General features: G+C 35.3%; 1 protein-coding gene across 15 annotated transcripts in view; it reads left to right on the top strand.

The window, feature by feature from the left end:
* Positions 1 to 12,847, top strand: part of eya4 (EYA transcriptional coactivator and phosphatase 4) — a 421,501-nt gene that overhangs the window by 179,531 nt on the left and 229,123 nt on the right. For 2 of the 15 annotated variants that reach the window (XM_073056362.1, XM_073056364.1), the window contains exon 1: positions 8,476 to 8,775. The exons of 12 other annotated variants lie outside the window; for them this stretch is intronic. The gene's annotated coding sequence lies outside the window, so the exon portion shown is untranslated. Of the gene's footprint in view, positions 1 to 8,475; positions 8,776 to 12,847 lie in introns of those variants that run through there. One more of the 15 variants, XM_073056357.1, reaches the window with a different exon arrangement.

Here is a 12,847-nt window from a genome sequence, read left to right on the forward strand (position 1 = left end):
GTGTTCCTCTCTCCTTGAGCACTCCCTGGCTGTTGATTACAGTATTTAATTTTCAAATTCAGATCTCCAGTTCCTGTAGAATTTTGATTATCAGTATCTGAATGTCTTCCTTCTCTCTTCTACAACCTCCACCTTCCTACCCACTGTGGCACAGTGGTAAGCCCATTGTGTTTTTAGTGGAGTGCAAATTTATCATCTATGTGAGGAAAACATGCTATTTACAACTTCATTCTTTGCCAGTTCTTCATTTCCAGCAATAACTCTTTCTTCTTCTAGAGTGCTCAGAAAATCAGAGTGATGGAAGATTCAGAGTTTGGCAGGAATTTGAGGTAGTGTTCAGAGACCATTCAGAAATCTGATGGCAGAGGGGAAGCAACTGTTGCGAAAATGGTGAGTGTAGGTTTTCAGGCTCCTGTACCTCCTCCCTAATGAGAAGAGAGCATGTTCCAGATGGTGAGAGTCGTCAATGAGAGATGATGCCTTCTTGAGGCACAGCCATTGATGGTGGAAGGCTTGTGGCCACGATGGAGCTGTCTGAGTCCACAACCCTCTGCAGCCTTTTTTGAACCTGTGCACTGGAGCCTCCATGTCAGGCATTGACACAACCAGCCAGAATGCTCTCCACCATATGGGCTATGGGTAACCCATGGCCAGCACAACTTTGTGGGCCGAAGGGCCCGTATTGTGCTGTAGGTTTCCTGTGTTTCTATATGCTTACAATATGATTGTACCAGCAAGAAATTTTCGCAAGAATAGAAAGTTCTGTAGGGATGTTGACCCTTTTGGAGAAGTCCCTATACCATTGTGGGTCCTCTTGCTTAAATGGGAGGCTTGGGCTGCAGTTTTTTCTTTCATTTTCTGATAAGACTGGGATAAGAAAAGTCCCTAAGGAAGTCATACTGGAGGTGATGGGAGGATATGCGTCCTTATCACAGCACCAAATACAAGGTCAATAAGTAATAATCATTCCACCTCCAGGAGCAGCAAGCTGACTTTAGTCATTTACCTGAGATCTGGATTGCCATTCCCTTCCCAGTTTCTCATAATCCAAATAAGATGGACGGGATATTGGAGCATATTCAAGCCAGTGTTAGATTGCCAGTAATTATTTCAATTATGAAAATACACACAAGTGAAAGTAATCAGCTACAAACTAATGTTATTGGTAACTTATTAACCACTAATTGCTAAGACTAAAATTAAAGGGCAGAGGTCAAAGATTTAGGATAAGGAATACAAACTTTAGAGGTGTCTGAGGAGGATTTTTTTTCCATCCAGTTGGAATTCAATGCCTGAGTGGGTGATGGAGGCAGCTACTCTTTGAACATTTAAGAAGCATCTAGATGATCAGCTGAATTATCAAAGCATAGTAGATGATGAACACATACAGGTAAATGGGTATTAGTTGGTCAACGTGGACAACTTGTTTCAGTGTTATAAAACTCTAAATTTTACAAGCTTCCCCCTCCCACCTTTGGTTTCTACTGATGCAGCTAAAGGACTTGAAAAAGCCAAGTCTAAATAAAGCCTGTGACTCTCAGAGTAAGCCTTTGTATTACAGAAGGACTCAGAGCTGAATTGTGCTTTTCCATAGCTACAGTAAGTAGAATGGATGAAATTCATTCCAGGATTGGACTAAATAGATTGCCATGGATTCAAGTTCCAGCAAGCTGCATAAGCATCTTCTCTCAACCGCTGGCCCAAGATATTTTCTGACATGTACCCTGCCCTATATTACTTCCTTCCCATTCTCTGACTTCTCCTTTAGCTTTCTATGTTGTCATAATTGTTTCTGCCTCTCTATTGCCTGGCTTCATTTAAGATTCTATTTATCAACCACTTTGATTAGAAGTTTAGTTACCTAGCCTTGTAGCTTGCTCTTTGACTTTGATACCTATTTTTTTTTTATTTTTGATTGATCATACATCTTTGCAGTGCCATGTTTATCACTTCTTCAGGTTGTAGGTGCTGTGATTGCCATCTTAGAGTCAGCTGGGCAAGGGTGATCATTGATGCTAATCAAGCCAAATTCACTCATCTTCCCACTGACTCACCTGATCAATTATTATCTTATTACTGGAGTCTGATCCACTTCTCTCACCTTGTATCTCTTTATAGCTAGTTCTGCATATTCCATGCTGATGCATATTAACATTTTATGGAATAATATCAATGGCAGTAGAGGTCCTAAAGGCAACCGTTCTCATCAACCCTGAGCCATTATTTTAACTTTTTCCATGGATATTTTGCCACCCATCCTTCCCAATGGATTTTAGACCAGAGGGGACATCACAATCAAGATTATTAATCTAGCCAACAGATACACATGTTCTCACCCAGTTCTGCGTGGTACTTAATTGGACTGAATATGGAGAGCTTGTATTTTCCTTCCCTGGAATAATGTAGTAAAGTGTGTTTATTTCCAAACCATGCAGCTGAGTTCAAAAACATCACATTGCATTTATATACCGTAGCAAAATATTGAAAGGCTCTAAGTCAGTGTCACAGAAGCATTATCAAATAATAATTGGCATCGATCTTTGGTGCAACTATCAAAAAGTAAATGAAAGCCTTGGTTACAGCAGATAGCCGTGGGGAGTGGAGTGGAGAGTGAAGAGGCAACCAGAATTTGTGGCAGGCTTTGAATTCTGTGCAGGAGGCAGGCAGAGTGAAAGAGAGGGGACAAGCAGTGAGCAGGTCTTAACAGAGGAATGAAATAGCATGGACTATTGATCCAGAGACATTACAAAAAACAAACCCATCAACACTATTATTGCTATGGCAACTAGGAAATTTCTATTTAGTAAACTAATAACATGATATTAATCATCTAGCATTGACCATGAAGACTTATTTGGTACACTGTTATCCTCTGGAGAAAGAATGGCTGCTTGATGTTCTGCACCGATGCAGTAATGTTCTAAGACAATGGTTTGCAATGTTCTTTCTCTGGCAGAAATGTGGTGTCTTCTGTTCTCCACCTTGTCCAGCACAAGACCTTAAGAACAGGAAAAACAGTTGCTTGCTCTCTTCAGTGTTCAGCTATAACAGTACACAGAACTTCCACCTCTGGTTACAGCCACAAATGTTCTTGAAGGCCTCAGACTTGACCCATCAATTGTTTCACTTTCCACAGATACTGCCCTACCCGCTGAGTTTTTCCAGCATTTTCTGACTTTGATCAGTGCCATCTATCATTAGCTACGTTAGCCCTATGGACATATGCTAAGTAAAATATACTGTAAATAAAATAACTCTGTGACCACCTTGTGGTGTTAATGACATTGTTTGCAGCGTTTGATGGTTGAAATGGCAGTGAGTTAGTTGCCCCTCACGATCCCTGCACCCATTTTCAGCACTACCAAATTTAATACGCACATTTTGACAGCTTTAATTGAATATAATTGACAAATCTGCCTTCAAATCTATCTTGGGCTAGATGTTAAATTAAACTGGGTGAAATCCTTCCAAATAAACATTTCATGAGCTTCTGTGTAGGCCGTGGTTCCTGAAAGGAATTACTAAATTAAGATATTAGACCATAGGCAATAGACACTTGATGCAAAGTATCTGTGAGGTAAGTTGCTGCTTTCTACTATCTGTATTAAGAGAAATTGGATTTCTCACCAACCATTTTGTTATTGCATCTGTTCTGGATTATTGTTTTATCTTGTTATTTTATCAAGTAGAAAGGCTGAGAACATACTGCTTGTGTTAACAACGGCAGCTGAAAGAGTATTGTACAATTTCTGATTCAAAAGATTTAATTTTCTGATAATTTGTCAAGGAGCATCTCACGATGGTATTTTAGTGTTTGTTTATTTCTGAGCATCCATCGAAAACTGCAACCACAATGTTTGTGCTATAGTTTTTCATTTGCTACTAGTCATCTGTGAACTGGCAATAAATAAAATGTTTCATTTACAGGCACAGATAGTAAAGGAAGTTTGGTAGTCATGTGGAGGTGAATTTTATGCCTGCCATTTTGTTAGGAGTATGGCTTGAGACCTAAAATTGAGGGGGGTAAGACTTTAAAGAGGTTGTAGATATTTTCCCTTTAATCTGGGGACAGCACATGATATAATCTTACTGTGACATTGTTTAATCTTTTGTAACTGCACAACTTCACACACAAGAGAATAAAATATAAACTACACATTCAGAACCATCTGGTTCATTTGCAAATTCAGAAAATATGCCACATCAGCATCCCAATCAATGAATGAATGGATTACGTTTTCTTTAAAACAAATGCTTTAGAATGTCCACTTATACAATATATTCACTGGTTAAATACTTTATTATTTCACTACTTTAAAACTCTCTTTAAAATAATTTTCAGATAAAAGACTTTTCTCTCTTAAGATTCTTTCCATTAGTTGAATTTACTGTTGTGATATATTGTATACTTGTGTCCATAAGCACTAGTAAAGAAGTATTCCCAATAAATTGTGCTGTCCCCAGATTAAGGGGAAAATATCTATAACCTCTTTGAAGTCTTTCCCCCCTCAATTTTAGGTCTCAATTTTAATCACGATAAATGCTAGCAACACATTGAATTTATTTAAGAAAAATATCTTTTAATGATCAATAACCTGACCTCTTCACTCCCCCCACCCAAAAAGTTCACATTAAAAAAACTATTTATTAAGGCTTGTTATATTGGAACCTGGATGCTCATATATGTAAAGCTGGTTTGTGTGTCAGACAGTGAAAGAAAATGGTAGAGCACTGGCTCATAGCTTTGATGGCAAGCAAATTGGTAAACATTTTGGGTCCATTCAGTTTACAAATATAATTTAATTTTCTTATGTTTTATGGTTTATGGAACTTGGTTGGCTGTGTTGAACTAAGGCACGATGCTAAGTACATTGTGTTATAAGTTTATCTTCTACCAGACTATTGTTTGAGTTTATCAAAGCTCAGTGATTCCAGAGAGGGTTGAAAGTACGTATTAGCATAAAATATAATTTTGGCTATAGTAAACCAAAGGTGACCTTCTTTTGTTAGTTTCTGAGCAGAATATGTTAGACAATGCCCTTTTCCAGTTTGGATTGGGAACCTAGCAATTCCCTATGTCATCATCAGCATTATTTAAAAGATGGCACACACAGTGACATCTGGGAGCCAATTCATCATTTAATTAAATTATCCGGTAATGAAATCTTCTGTAATGAGATTAATCTAAATTATTTATCAGGAGCTGACACAGGCGTAAGACTTGGTTAATAATAAATGAGGATTTTGTCTGATCTGCTTCCAAAAGCAGCACTCACTTCACCAACTAAATAGTGTTCTGTCTTCATTTTGAAATTGGAAAATTTACAGAAACGTATTTTCAGACCTGATCCGTGGGAGAGGAGTGGGGATGGCATGGAAGGATGGAGGAACAGGTCGAAATAATAAAATAAAGCTTGTGATACATTTCTCTATACAGTAGGACATGACTCAAGCTGTGGATCATATTTCTCCCTGTCAGGAAGGTAGTTTGCTTGCTTGCAGAAGGGTTCCCAGGAGAATGTGTTACTATGCCTGAAAGTAGATAACCATGGTAGCACTGTAAACTTTAAAAAAATCAGAACTAAGAAACAGTTATAATATTAACTATCCATACAAAAAGCTTTGCAAGATTTGCCAATATTTATTATTAATAGCCGATTAAGTAAAATCTCAAGGCTTGTTGAAGAACTCAGAGCTCCCAAACTTTTGTATTATATGCATCCCCGTGATATGTTGTATATTATTCATGAAAAATAAATTGTTTTGCAAAACTAGAGTGACATGAAATGGATTTTGGAGAAAAGCAGAAAAATAACATCCTAAAAGTGTGTGGAATTGTAAAAACTCATGAAGTAGTACTTACAGCGCCATCTGCAGGACATAGCTGCTAACTTGCTCATGATAAAGTGTGCATCTTCTCCATGGTTTATTTTAAATTTTGTTACATTTTTCAAACTATTGTTTCACTTTACATTGTTAAACTTTTCTGGCATTAGTAGATTGAAAATGGTTGCAAGGAAGTTTTGTCCATCGGGAATGTATTTATTTGATTTGATTTTCTGTAGTTTTATACCATAGTGCAGCTCATTAAGTACTTTTAGCATTAATTTTCATAGTAATCAGGCATTAGATGTTTATTAATCAACTTAATTATTTCAAAGTAACACTAGCCTTGCAAAATACATTAGCATAATGGAATTAAGAGAGGTTGAAAGATCCAGCCCACAAATGAATTACCTCGATAATTCAGCTTATTTCTTTTATTAATCCAAACATCCGGAAAATGGTTGCTTTGGGATTTGCTTCTAAACCTCAGCAACTTATGAAGTCGATTGCAAGGCATAAAAAATATTTTTAAAGCATTAGTAACTAACTTGTGCCTCTCTGCTGAGCCAAATGTCTAAATGTTTTTAAAAGTACAACTTCATTATATCATCAGAGCAATGATAACAAAATAAAGTTTAACTCCTAGTGAGGGAAAAAAAGATTGTTACTTAAATCAACTATAGCATGGCTAGAAATGAAAGTAGACATTTGGCTAAATGCAAGGAAATTCCTTAAATTTCTTTGATTTGCCTGTATTCCATTAGCTTTCTGGCAATATCTTTGAGTACTTGGCCAGAGCTGATGTTTACCTGTGTGCTGTTGAAGAAATATGACAAGGGCTGCAGCTAATAGCATTCTAATTTTTTTTAGTAGTCTAGGTATTTCCTGAAGGGATCGACGCTTTCAGACAAAAATGCTTCTTTCTGCAGACAGGGTGACTGCCGAACTGTGTTTCCACAACACAGTTGCAGACTTATCCAGCAATCCTGGCTGCAGATCTGCTTGAACACCTTCTCTTCCAACTCTGGTAGTTTGCTGTAAAACTAACTGAATTGCATATGCTGTGTCTGAACTTCGTCTTTTGTTCGCAGGTGATGTACCGCTGGGTGCTTTTAGTTTTTTTTTATTTTATAATCCATATTTCTCTCTTGTTTTTAGCACAGGCTTCATGCTACTGATGTGCCACAAACTGGCCAGGGTGATTTGGCTCTATCTATGACCGCACTAGATTACCGTGCAATGCCCTCATTCGTTCAGAAGTTGACAGTATGTTTAAAACAGATTGTGACTCAGTCAGATATTCTGTACATTTTATGAGCGGCGCATGCAGTTTAAAATAGGTTTTGAACACAGTGCACATTGCCTGAGATGCAAAGTTAACACACGTCCTTATTCTTAAATTTTTTATGGTATATCACTTTCGGGGAAACTGCTGAAATTCAGCAGAATTCAGTTCAATTAATATTTTATACATTTTTTTAAACATGTGCTTTTCACTCAGCAGAGGATGCCCTTTTTTAATTGACACTACAAACCATTTTAGTTTACTTATACCTCATTATGCATTAAGCAGCACATTTTTTGAACTGAAAATAACATTTAAGAGAATTTTTTGGTCTCTCGTTTCTAATAATAAAATGCTTGAGTTGTCAAAGTGATGGCACAGATGTTCTAATCTGTACTGACACCACTTCCTAACACAGCACATCAATCATGTGTTATTATCCTTAATAGAACTTGGACATTTTCCGTCACTTAAACATTGCAGTGGTGACAAAAGTGAACCAGAAATGTGCTGCAGGTGTAACCTTCACTCAAACCACAGCTGTGACAGGCTTCCCAGTGGAGTCCACCATGGAGAAAGGGTGCCATCTTCAGTCCTTTCCCTTCTCGGTTTCAGTCAGTATTGCAGAAATTCTGTGTGAGTTTAGGTAATATAGGAAATGTGCTTAGTTTAATTATGCAACTGAGTTTTAGAGAAATTTGTTAAAAATTATGTTTGCTTAATTTTGCCACATGGATCTCACTTACTTTTTCCACCTACGCTTTCTGTAAGTATTCTTAAGTTTTCAATTTAGAGTAACAATTTTTAACAAAAATTAACAATGTACTTTTTACACCACTGGTTTATTTTCCATAGAATTCCTGAAAATATTATTTACAGGTTCAGTTCATCTGTGTACACTCCAACTAGTCTCATGCAATATTCATCTCTGGATCTTTGTTTTCCAAGGTTGTTTCTTTATTTAATTTGTGAAAGAGCACAAAGTATTGTAAGATCTCTTCAACTGTACTCATAATTTTTAAAGAGCTATAAAATGAAAATGGTTCTACTAGTCAATAAATTATAAGAAGAGCAATTCATTTCAACATAATATTTATATTTCCTGCAAGCTATCTAATTTTTAAACATCTGCAAGGAAAATCACATTGCATTCTTGAAAAAAAATAATTCCAACTGTGAATGAAACTTCACATTCTAGAGAGCAGATGCGTCACAATATGACAGCAGGCTAGCAGAGCTGGGGATGTGGCTACACCAATGAGCCCTGGGATAAATGCAGCACATTATATATCCAGTGAAAGACAGAAGCTGTTGACGAGGTGACCTCTGAATGTAAGTCAGCTTGCTATAAACAGAAGAGTGTGGAAAGCTATTGGTCAGCCTGAAACTTGTTTACTATGCTGAGTATCCTCATGGTAAACTTAAATCAACAGCACTGAATCTTGGAACATGATTACAGCTTTAAAAGGGAAGAAACCAACAGAATAAATAACAATAATACTATTAAGAAAATAATCACTTGGGAAATTCAGAACTTGCAGTATATTTGGAACATTGAACTGGTGACCAAATTACCTAAGTTAAAGAGAAAACAAATCTTCCTTGCAGAGCTGAAAACAAATGAACATTTTGGAGTTTTAACTGAAGAGCTGTGTATTTTTCCGGTAAGACATACCTTCAATTTTTCCCCTTTGTTTCCTGTAAAACAATGAGGCCGTTGTTTCACGTATTCTGCGCAACGTCTAGATAATTGAACAGCTTACCTGAGAATCGTTTCCTCTATTCCATTCAGAATTGTACGTCAAGGTAGATGTTATATTGTATATGTAATTCTAAAGTATCTTTGTTAAGTCAGTGGAGTGAAGCTAAATTGTTTATAACCTGGCTGATTCATTTTTGGGAAAGTGGAAAAAATAATTCTTGAGGTTGCTGGTGTTCTTCGATATATGCATCCATGTGGTTTGTTGGTGAAAGGCAAGCTCATGTTATAGAGATAGGTTACAGTATTTGTAACACAAGAGTGTCCTATTACTATTGAACTGCAGAACATATTTTTCAGTTCATTGTAGAATAACTTTTTTCACTTGACACATTGAGAATCAAACTCAATTAATTATACTCTTCAGCAAGTTTCTCCTATTGCAGTGTTCCATTTTTTACTTTTTAAATTGCTTACAAATATGATCAGAAATATTTTTTAATTTTGAGCTTTATGCTCCGTAGGTAGACTTGTATTAGGCCTGTGCAAACCAATGAGGAAGAAATCTGAATTTGTATTTCATCCTATCTATAATGATTCTCATAACAATTTGTTAAAAAGAAGTTAAGATATGTGGAAGAAGGTTTAAGTTATATATCTTTTTGTAAAGATAACACAAAGTGTAGACCTAGAAACCTAGAAAGTGTAACTGAAATGTTTGATAGAATTGTAATTTCATTTCCAGTTAAGGTATTAAAAATACAGATAAATACATTAAAGCTTTTTCTGTAGGGACATACAGGAATAATTTGTGACAATCTGGTAAGCAATCAAACTGTTCCATCTTTAATTTGCTTATTGATCAGTACATTACAACAAACCTAGGCATTAAGAAAATAATTTGTGTTTGGAGTAACAACTTTCAAAACTGCTTAAAACCAAGTTTCAGGTTAAAAAGCAACTTTTGGTGCTTACAATCTGAACCCATGTCATGAGTTGGCAAAGCATTTGCTGACTTCTTGAAAGTCTACTTCATTCACGGGACACAAGCAGAGAGAGGTTACCACAGGAGTGTCTCGTTATCATGCTTGTGGAGGAAACAGAATACCACAGACTGGGCTCTTCTGTGTCTGAAATCTGGTTTTTTCCTTGAGGGCTTTGGATTGTTTTGAAAACCTGGCTTCTGTTTTCATTGTAATAACAGGTATGGCAGTGTGTAAAAGAGAAAGTCTTCCTGTCTCATTTAGTTCTATAGGGTAATGCTATGAGACAATGAAACAAACCAGCGGTTGGTGATTAAAGCAAGCAGAATTTTGTGTGGATTGCCTTGTTGTGGTTCTTCCATATATGTTCTTTCATGAGAGTGTAACTTAAAGTTTAGCTGTAGTGAAAAATATACTTAGTGTGTTACAGTGTGTGTAAAGGATATTGACGGATTATTTTGCCGAAATAAGTGCAGAGGTACACTTTGAGAGAAATGCAGTTATTGTTTGACTCTTACTTGAAAGTAAACTTTAATAACTGTGCAGAAACTGATTAATTTGTGTAGAATACTGCAACTCTAGTTGCAATTTGATTTCTTTACTTGTCAGAAAAAAAACATTGCTTTGTGGCTTGTGCCAATTAAACTTTAAATACTTTAGGCTGGCATTGCATTTTAAATAAATTTTATCATATTTATTTTAAAGTTCAATAATGAGTACATACAAGTTTATTTTGCATGCAAACATTTTTATAATGCTTCTTATTTTATCAAAAATGTTTTCTTTGTCTACACTCCTGAATTACTAAATAAGGCAATAGCTATATAAAACGGATCAGGATTGCAGCCTTCAAAGTGGTAGAAATATATCATTTTTGAGCCTAAATGTTAGCTACATTTTCTTTTGAATATGATGTTCCAAAAGTTATTTGAATTTTACCAATAGTTACATAATTTTGAATTCCTTGTGAGTTTTGTTAAATGGATTATCTTTATTCTAGAATGTCAGTTAGTCACTGAAGATTGCTTCTTTCATAATAGATAATTAACTAGAAAGTATACAAATATATATAATTCAAAACTCTTGGTATAGATAATTCCTGAGGGGGAAAATTCTTTTTACATGTTTTAATTGCTTCCTTATTTACAATTTGTTTGCTAAATAATTTCCATCCACGCTCTGTAATTATAACTTACTGTGAAAGCTTCTGTTATTAGGAATATTTTGCATGTTACAACCCAGAAACATTTCAGTTGCCCTCTTCATGATTTTATCGATTGTTTATGTGTGATAGTTAATTTGTCACATGCGACTCTGCCAGTATTTTACTTGTATGAAATAAGTTTAGTATTGTGTTCTGATTAATTTGAGGTTATTTTTTGACATTTCCTTTTCATATCTGTAAATACTGTTTAAAATTATCGCCACGATTTCCCCTCAATTTAATTTAGAACCATACATTTGGATTAGTATGTGGGCTAGTGGAAAACAGCAGCGCCATTTAAGGGTCTGTAGGAAACATTTTACTTAAGCCTTTGCATAAACTTATTTTGTTGAAATAATCGAAGGTCATACCAGAGAATTCAAATGAAGTTGAAGGAATACAGAAAGCTTTAAAAGCATAACGGAAAAGTTAATTTAATTATAATTATCCAGAAACTAATTATTCATAGTTTCCCACACTTGCAGCAGACTGTAGTATGAGATCTTTAGTATGTGCCAACATCTTTTCAGACTGGGAGTCTTCCTGAGTTTATGCTCACTTTGGTTTTAAAGTTGAGTACAAGTTTGTCTATAACTTTGGATTAACATGTTATATTAAGATACATGGTCTTTGATGTTTAACTTGAAGCCTGTTTATTTGAATTTTAATGGTAATTTTCATTTCAAGGTTATTTTCTTGGTACTAAAAGTCGGTCATTTAGTTGCATGCATTTTGTTAAGATATTTAATACATAGACTATTAAAAAAAATCTGAGGTTTATTGAAGTTTTCTGTTACACATTTAATTCTTTTTACATTTCTTCACGATTGTTTATATATTCGGTTAGTGAACATAACTGATATATGTATGAATCTCTGTATTTATGAGGCATAACTCCACACAGTAAACTCTGAGGCTGCCAGGTTAAGCAATTTATTAGAGGATAAGGAACAGGGAATTCTTAGGTTTAATATTACAGCTTAATATTGGGTGCTGAGATTTTTATAATAAAAGATTGTGTCATGAAAAGTTGACGAACTCAAGGTAAAAACTACATCACATTTCGGTTCAATTGCTAGGAAAATGATTTGCAGACAGTTTACTTGTACTTTACGATATATATCTTTGCATCTGGAGGATTCCTAACTACATTTGTTAAAATTTATGTAAAACCATCAGTGTATCTGACATATTAAGTGTATTTATAGTTTTCTATAGTTTTACAATTTCTGTTTTGGTTGACTTATAATAATAGTACTATTTTCTTTTTGACTTGCCTTCTTTTTCATGTGCAACTCTTTAACATTGCTAGTAGCTCTAGTCTTTTGGATTGAAGACGTTTTAAAAATGTTATCTCACACAGAGCTCACACAGAACCAGGTACACAAGTCAGAGAAATACACATGTTCAGCTCTTATGAGTAGGTACATTAACTCCATAACTTTAATTTGGTCCTCATTACTTAGTGTCAGTATCGGGGTTGGAACTCAATATTCTGTGAAAAGCCCCTGGAATGATCGGTCACCTTCGAACAATCTCCAATGGCCAATTGTTTGGCCACTAAACCTCTGAATTTGAACAAAAGGCTGGAATTGTTGCATTGCCATGCACGCAGTCAACTTTGAAATGTAGTTTCTTATCTCTCATCAAACTAAAAACATACCTCTCTGGCTTTGGCTGCACTAATGTATCTAATAGTACTCCAGGGATTAATATATTTAATATATTCTGTCTATTTTAATAATGTTTTAAACTACTTTGACATTGTTGAGTAAACACCAAAATAATTGAATTATATTTTATGATTTAATTATCAATAAATTCCAAAAAAATTACTGTCTCGACTTTCA

The sequence above is a fragment of the Hemitrygon akajei genome, chromosome 9, assembly GCF_048418815.1.
Source record: "Hemitrygon akajei chromosome 9, sHemAka1.3, whole genome shotgun sequence".
Lineage (NCBI taxonomy): Eukaryota > Metazoa > Chordata > Chondrichthyes > Myliobatiformes > Dasyatidae > Hemitrygon > Hemitrygon akajei.